The following is an 8,712-nucleotide window of genomic DNA, read 5'->3' on the forward strand; positions in this document are numbered from 1 at the left end:
TAAAAGCAAATTGACTCTTTTGGAACAACACATGGAACTACTTCAGACATCGCATTTCTCTTATGATCAAACTTTTCGATCATTGCTTGTCTTTTATTGCCATTGTCTATATCCGTAGAGGTCTTGAAGGCAGATTCACCAATCAACTTTTCTTTTCTATTGCGCCAAACCATTGCTGATTCAGCAGAAATAAGCATATAGGTGAGATCTATAAGGGTCACGTCGCGGTTCATCATATAGTACTCTCTTACGAACTCACTATATGAGTTAGGAAGTGATTGAAGAACCCAATCAATAGCCATCTCTTCACCGACAACGGATCCCATCATCCTTAACTTATCAATGTGTGACTTCATCCCTAAGACGTGTGCACACACCGACTTGCCCTCTTTATGTTTACTTGCCAAAAGGGCTTGAGTCATATTGAACCTTTCAATTTACAATCTTGTGAGTTAGGGAGAATAATTGGAGGAGGAGGAGGAAGTGAAGCATGATTTCTTGTTCCTCGATCGAATCGTGGAATATCATCTTCATGTGGAATGCTTGTTCCATGGGATTTGAGAAGACCATAGTTGTCGAACTTTGACATCGGGAGAAAAACGAATTCAAGTTAGTTGATTGATTGAGTCCTTAGTAAATCACCCAAATGAAATACTAAGGCTAGGACCTAACACAATATTCTACAACTCAGGAGAGGGATGCCGTAACCCAAATTGAAGAACATTTGAAGGTAAGTCAATGACAATTCACTAATTTCCACCATGAAAAACGAAAAATAATTTTAAGTTTTAAATCTATGAAAACTCCTAGATCCTTTGAGATTCATTGAATATTTCAATGGCATGTTTAAATCTCGATATGCCCCTCTTGTTTGTGACTGGGATGCCGAGGATCACAAAGCGGGTGTGAATAACCATGCAAACTACATGGTGTCCTCACATGTTACAATCACCTATTCGATGTGCCGGTAAACGACACACGCTCCACCGAACTATGAAAAACATTGAGTCACCCTTTGCTACCTTTGCATAGAACCATTTAGTGTGCCGGTAAACCACACACGCTCCACTAACGTCTTCGTAAAGGCACAAAGTGTAATTTCATGGAATTGCATCAATTCACTTTTTCCTAAGTAACTAAGATTGGGAATTTGAAAAACATTTAGTTACTTTGTATTTCATTATACTTATAATGGAAGGTTTTGTCCTATCCTACCCATTCGGCGAACGACCCTCTACTAGTCAAGAGTGTGGTGGGTAAGAGTGGATACCCATTCAATCGCCATTTTATAGGCAATTTCCTTAAACACCCCTTATAGACCAGCTTCGTGAATGAGGCCTACTAACGGTAAGACTAACTTTTACTCATACATATATATATATAACGTTAGACTTGTAATGTTATATATATATATATATATATATATATATATATATATATATATATATATATATATAGTATAGGGTGTATTTTACACTTTTAAAATACTATGTGGTTAACTTTAACAATTACACTTTTAATTCAATTAAATGGTTAACCTAAACTTTTATGGATTTATTAAATCTCTTTTAATTATACTTCTTAATTAATTAATAAAACCATAAGGGTGTATTTGAACTTTTCAAAATATTACTAGGGTTTTAGAATTTAACATTCCTAATTAACTTTTAATCAACTTTTAAATTCCAAAACTTGAGGGCAAATTTTGAAACATTTCAAAACGTTAGGGTTTTAACTATTTAAATTTCAAAATTTCAAAACTTTTGGGTTCAAATTTAAACTATAAAACCTAAAGGGGAAAATATGAAACTTTTCATAACAACAAGGATCAAATAACAAATAATCTAAACTAACATAATTATCCATATTTGATTTGTTTAATGATTTCTTGCAAAACAATTTATCAATTTACTCAAAATAATTAATCAACTATCTTATAAGGAAACAACTATCTTATTAATTGATAATTATCTTTAACTAGATCAAGAACATAGTCATATATATCATAAAATCGGATTTATATTGATCTAATATGATAAGGTAACTATCCTAATGCAAAAACAGCAAGAAATCCCGAGATAAGCATAATCTGACGAGTTGACTCGTCGAGTCAGGCATGGACTCGTCGAGTCTGCATGGACTCGGCGAGTTCAGCCATGGACTCGGCGAGTCCAGCCTCCAGAATCCAAAAAATCGAATTTTCCAGTTATACAATGCATCAATACAATTGAAACCAAGCTAGTCTCTGATACCACTGTTGGGTTTTGGTCATAAGACATCCTATGTGTTCATACAAACCCTAATTCTTGGATCTAGGTTTCTCTATTGTACATGCTTTGAATCCAAGACTATAAACCCTAATTCTAGCATACAAGTAATCATGTTAATATGTAATTAGGTTTAAGATCATATCTTGATTGTTATGTAGCAATAACAATCCCAATTCCTCCTTGAATTGACTTTGGAAGGCTTAGAGTCACAAGTGTCACTCCTCTAATGGTTCACAAACACCATAAGCAAGAGGATGAAGAGGAGAGAGGTTGGAGGCTGCCAAAAATGTGTAGAAACCCTAACAAGAAGCTTAGCCACGTTTTTGAGCCTTAAGGGATCTTTATATACTTGGGCTATTAGGGTTATCTAACAAGGAAACCCTAATTTGGATGCTTAAGCCCTAAGCAACCCATAGACTCCTTTTAATCAAGCCCTTGGACGATTTCCTTATGGGCTTCCCCATAGAATTCGTCCAACCCTTGATACAAGGCAATCCATGGCCCAAATTGCAATTATCCTATAATTACAATTCTAGTCCCTTAAGTTTAATTAATCTCTTTTAGTCACAAAACTAATTACCAATTAATTATTGACTAATATTAATTAAACAATATGATTTCTCCTTTAATATATTATTCTCATAATACATTAATAAATCATATTTAATCCTTACTCTCCATAAATCATCCTATCAAGTTGCTTTGGTGAAGGCAACCCAAAAGGACCATGCACCATCGGGTCAAGTACATACCAAAATAGTTATGCACTTAGACACTAATCCAACAGTTGATGACTTAGGATTCGACACTACCCATAAAAGGGGAGAATGTTGAGGTCGAAATCAGTTGTGAAGTGTCAAAGTGTCCTAGTCTTTGTTAATGTTGAAGGTTGTCTTGTATGTTTTACATAAGGCCGTGTTCGAGTGTTGAAGCGTGATTGTATAAGCCCTTGTGTCTTTTTTGTATGCTTCTGTAATCCCTATATATAGATGATATGTACCAGAGTTAGAGTAATTTTTGGGCTTTTACAGTTCTTAATCTAAAAACTCTCTATGTATCTTCCAGAAGCAATATATTGAGCCAAACATATTTTATTTACAATTCTATGTTCTTTTTCGATTCATACCCTTCTGGGAAACTCTGACATTAAACCATTTTGAAAAGATGTTTTTAATAATTATTGGTTTTTGAACTATTTTAAAAGGTATAATTTGGCATTATTTTTATGGATGTTACATCAGAGATTTTCAAAACAACCCTTGTTCCTTTAATTAGTTCCTTTAATCCCGACATTAAGTTCGAACTAATTTTTGATCAAATACCAATTAAATAACATGATTTCTAATCAATATATTATTCTCATCATACATAAATAACTTGTAACATCCCAAAAATACGGTCCAAAAATTTCGTTGTGGTTGTCCCAAACCACGAAGCTTGTTGCCATGCTGAGAAGAAGGAACTAGCGACGGGATTCGAGCAGGTGCCTCTCCACCGTTGTTGTTTCTCATGGGTGGTCTGCCGCCATGCCTTGAAGCGTTCTCGCCCACCGCCGGTCGGAACCTCGTTGTTGCTATCATTGCTAGATGGTTCCAACAAGATGGTGGCATCATTCGTGGTTCATGGTGCAAATGCTTTTGTGTGTGTGTGTGTTTATGTTGAGTAAAGCTGTGAGGAACCACCATGACAGCTGGGCATGGTGGTTGCTACCGTCTCCAACTGCCACCAGGAGGGTGGTTGGATTCGTTTGTAAACAAGAAAGCTTGTGGGTGTTTGTTTTTGATGTGGTGTATGTTGTATGTGTCGTTTGTTTGGCTAGAAAACTAAGAACCGCTACCACCACCACCGTGAGGTGGTGGCTGCCGCCATGTGTGCGTGTTCATCTTAGTGAGGGGTTGTGTGTTTATTTGAGACTTTAGTATTGTAAATTGTAACAAAAAATAGAATAATGAAAATAAACTCAAACCACCAATGTAGGGTGGTGGTTGCCACCTCCTCCGCCACTGACCGTCATGTTGGGTGGTAGTGTGCTTTCCTTGTTGAGTTTGATTCGTTTGGGGTTATTGAAACCCTAATGGGCCCAAGGAAAACCCTAATCGGCCCAATGAAGCTTAATGGACCTAAAAGCCCAAACAAATGACTAATGGGCCTAGTGAAACCTTAATGGGCCTAATGAACCTTAATTGATCAAAAGACATATCAATCAGGCCTATTGGGCTAAGATGGGGTTGGCAACCCTAATTATGATTTAGAAAACCCTAATAATGGATTTAACGGCTTTGGAATTATCGGGACCCACATTTGGGCCATTAGAGTGGGATTGTGTGTTAAGCCAATCACACCATATGATTTATCTAGTAGAGTGACGGACTTAATATATTAAGTCCTTAATTGATTAAGTCGTTAATGGGTTAAGTGAGAAACACTTAACCCTAATTGCCATTTTATGTGAAAACCCTAATTTCATTTAGGTTTATTTTTGGGCCTTTAATTGGGCCTTGATGATTGGATTATTAATGGGCCATCCAAGATCAAGTAAATGGACTAGAATAATTAATGGGCTTTGAGGTAAGGCCCATATGAGGAGTCGAGCCCAATTTGGAAAAGTGGGCCATAGATTGGACCTTAATGATTATATAATGATTGGGCCTTTGAATAAGACCATGTAAAGTTTTAGGCCCTATTTGGAAAATTAGGCTATATGTTGGGCTTTGACTCGTAGTTGACTTTTAGGCCTTTGCATTGGGCCTTGGGCTTGAATCAAGTCAAGATACGGGTAAATCAGTCTTTTACCCCAACATGGACATATGGTTATGTGTTAGAACCCAACTATTAATTGGGTGTTATTTTGATGTTGATATATTCGGGACTCTGTCATCCAGTAGCCACAAACTTTATTCGCAGGACTTCAGCAGTGTGAGGTGAGTCTCCTCACTATTTGTATGGGTCTAAGGCACCAATGTCGGCTCATTGAGTTTATGTATGATAGGAACACCCGGGGGTTAGCCCTAAGCATTATGCATGAAAGACCAGGAGGCAGCTCCTGGCACACAATATGTTATTATGTATGGTAGGAAGAACTGGGGGTTAGCCTTAGGCAATATGTATGAAAGAACAGGAGGTGGGTCCTGGCGCACTGTATGCTATTATGTATGAAAGACCAGCAGGTGGCTCCTGGCACACTATATATTGATTAGCTAAGTAGAGTAGTATGTATTCTAGTTGTCTTTGTGATGCTTGCATGGAAGACCAGGGGGTGGCTCTTGGCACTTGTCTGTGAGACCGAGGGGGATGTGTGACATCCCCATTTTCACGGCCAGAAAAGACCGATTTTGTTTATGCCTTATAAAAATAAGAGTACCTATTTTTAATAAAAGTGTGCGGAATTTGTTCCCAGTGAAACACGATAAATACGTTATTAGGGCATTTCCGAAGAAAAGTATTTTTATTCTCTTTAAAACATTTGGGATGTCATCGTCAATACAGAAACATAAGCATAAACATAACTTACATTCATTATCACTAGTGATTTATATCTCCTTAATCTCTCAATGTAATGTGACTTCATATCAACACCGTTGATACAAATAAACTGAGTGGGTCAGGTTGGAGAACCTGGTGAGTACATAGGGTTTTCAACCCACAATAATATAATTATTATGTTTAATCATCAAACAGTTAACCCAATTACCCATCCCCATTATCTTCATTACTTTTATGGATCTACCCTAAGAATCAGCTATTTCTCATTCATTCATTCCTAAGGATTATCCTAAGGAATAGGTACGAAGTCTATCGTTGTCAATGACACGGCTATCAAGCACGGCTGCTAGTTCTATCACTTAGGCGCAGCTGCTAGAATTGTGACATTTTATGTGAGGCGCAGCTGCTAGTATTGTCCTTCGAGCATAACTGCTAGTGTTATCTCCTTTATTGACAGTATCGTTTTCGAGAGTCCCCTCTCAATACATGTCAATGGGTTTTTAGAGTACACTTGTGAACTTATCGTTCACAACACCTACGGGTTGCAAACCTGCTAGTGTTCCGCTGGACTGTCTAGAATAGTCTGTGGTTGTCATCCATACTCTGCTAGATGATGGGGTCAGTATTTGGGAACAAGGTTTCTCACATCGTCCACCTCTCATGCTTACCTCATGGTCTATATCACCTCTCAACTCATCAACCAAATCATATTTCATCTACCCATGTTTTACCCAACATATTATGTAGATATAAATACATATATAGTTTAAATCATATAAAACTTGTATAAAATCGTTCATCCAGCATAGATAGCAAGTATACAGATAATATGCACACATAACATGTAGTTTATATAAAATACTTCATATCTATGTGTAAGATGAAAGGGACCATGCACTCACTTGAAAAGGTGGTGATTTAGAACTCAGACAGCGCTTCACTTCTTAATTAAAAATAATTTCCTTCGACGAAACAGTGGGTTTTATAGAGAACTGGGCTTTGCTTGGAGCACCATTACTAAGCCGTAAAGCTCTTCTTCTCGGAGCCATCGAGCACTCCGGGGCTTCCGCCTCGTGCTAAGGAGGTTCCATAGGCTTTCCGGGGCGTTTCGAAGCTAGAAAGAGGTTCTAAAGAGAGAGTAAAGAGAAGAAAGAATGGGAAAGGTGTGAATAAAATGAGGTTGGAAGAGGTTCTATTTATAGGGTGAAAAATAAATTAACTTGGTGCCACATGTCACCATCTAGTGGCAAGACTTGTAGAAAAAGCAATGACCAAGATTGTGCCACATCACCCATTTTCGCACAGCACACTTCCAATTTCTAAAATCCATAACTTTCACATACGAACTCCATTTTTGACGTTCGTTATATCCATGCGTAGGTAAAAATAAGATCAACAACTTTCATTTTGACTCTGTCGGCTAATTATTGACCGATCTTAAATTTAACAGTACGAGGTGATTATATTGTTAAATGTCCGCGTAAATTCATAACTTTTACATACGGAATCTGTTTTCGTCTTTCATTTTACCGTTGAGTTCCTATTAATGAGATATTCAATTCTTATTGAGATCGTGGATGCCAAAAACCACTCGATCTAAAATTCGAGTTTCAGGCTATGCACTCCTAAGCCAAATCTTAGAAAATTCATAACATCCTCATACGAAGTTAGATTTGGGTGTTGTATTTTTTTGTATGTGCTTGGTACATAAACTAGAGCTTTTGTTTATATTTCTATGTCTAAAAAGACCTCCATCGTAAATTCACTATTTACGTCTCCCGGTGTCGTGCTGGTTTTGCCTAAAACTTCAATGGACCATAACTTATTCGTTATAACTCAGATTTCGGTGTTCTTTATATGCACGAAACCCTTAAGACGTATTCTACAACATGGTTAAGATTATTTATTATAAATAATATTTTTGTTGAAAAGTCGTTTTAGACCCCTATTATCTCTAAATCGACTAGCATGGATTTACGGGTGTTACAGGGTGGCCCCCGGCTTGGCAAGAAAGACCATGTTGCAGACCGTGGCATAGTGGCAAGAGTATGTTTGGCACATAGCATCTTTACTGATTACGATATATGTATGGCTCATGGTTATGTATGACAGTATGCGAGTATGTGTTTATATGCTAGACAGTATCCAGTTGAAAGAGACCGAAGGGGTAGGCCAGTACCTAGATATGCTAGGCAGTATGTTGATATGTATGGTATGTGGTATTTGGGGAACCCAATAGGCTTTGTGCTTACGGTTTATAGTTTTGGTTTCAGGTACTCATTTTTAAAGTAAATGAGCCGGCTTGATTGTAGTGCATTACACTATGGTTTTCCGCATATGAGATCTTTGGGATTACACTTTGATATTGTTTTATGATAAGAATTTTGATTATTTCTACTTTGGTTTTGACATGACATGATATTATGGATGTTTTATTATACTGTTGGTTTTATAATAACGTATTTTAAAATGAAATTTTTGGCCTGTATTTTGGGATGTTATAGAAATATAATCAAGGAAATTAATTTAATTCATTAACAATAACTTTACATTTATAATCTAAAATCCAAGAATTATGAACAAATTTTCAATAAAATACATATTTAATATAAATTGAAAGAAATTGTATAAAAATTAAGGAATTAATACAAAATAAATAAATTAAATAAAATTAAACCCTCCTCATAAGGTCAAAATTTCATCCATACCCTCCCCCTTCCTAATAATAATCATTTTCATCACCCATTCACTCCACATTTCTCTTTCTCTCTCTAAATATTCCACTCTTCATTATTTATGCGAATGATGATCCTAGAAGCAGTACCACTATGAGAGATTTCTACATTCAAATCTTCATTAGTTTATAAGCATCTTTGAATTTTTTTGGAGTATAACCCCAAAGAGATTACGAGAGAGATGAGCTATCTAAAGAGATAGAATCTCTCTTTTCTTCTCTCTA

The sequence above is a fragment of the Lactuca saligna genome, chromosome 4 (assembly GCF_052625555.1).
Source record: "Lactuca saligna cultivar CGN05327 chromosome 4, ASM5262555v1, whole genome shotgun sequence".
NCBI classification, from domain to species: Eukaryota; Viridiplantae; Streptophyta; class Magnoliopsida; order Asterales; family Asteraceae; genus Lactuca; species Lactuca saligna.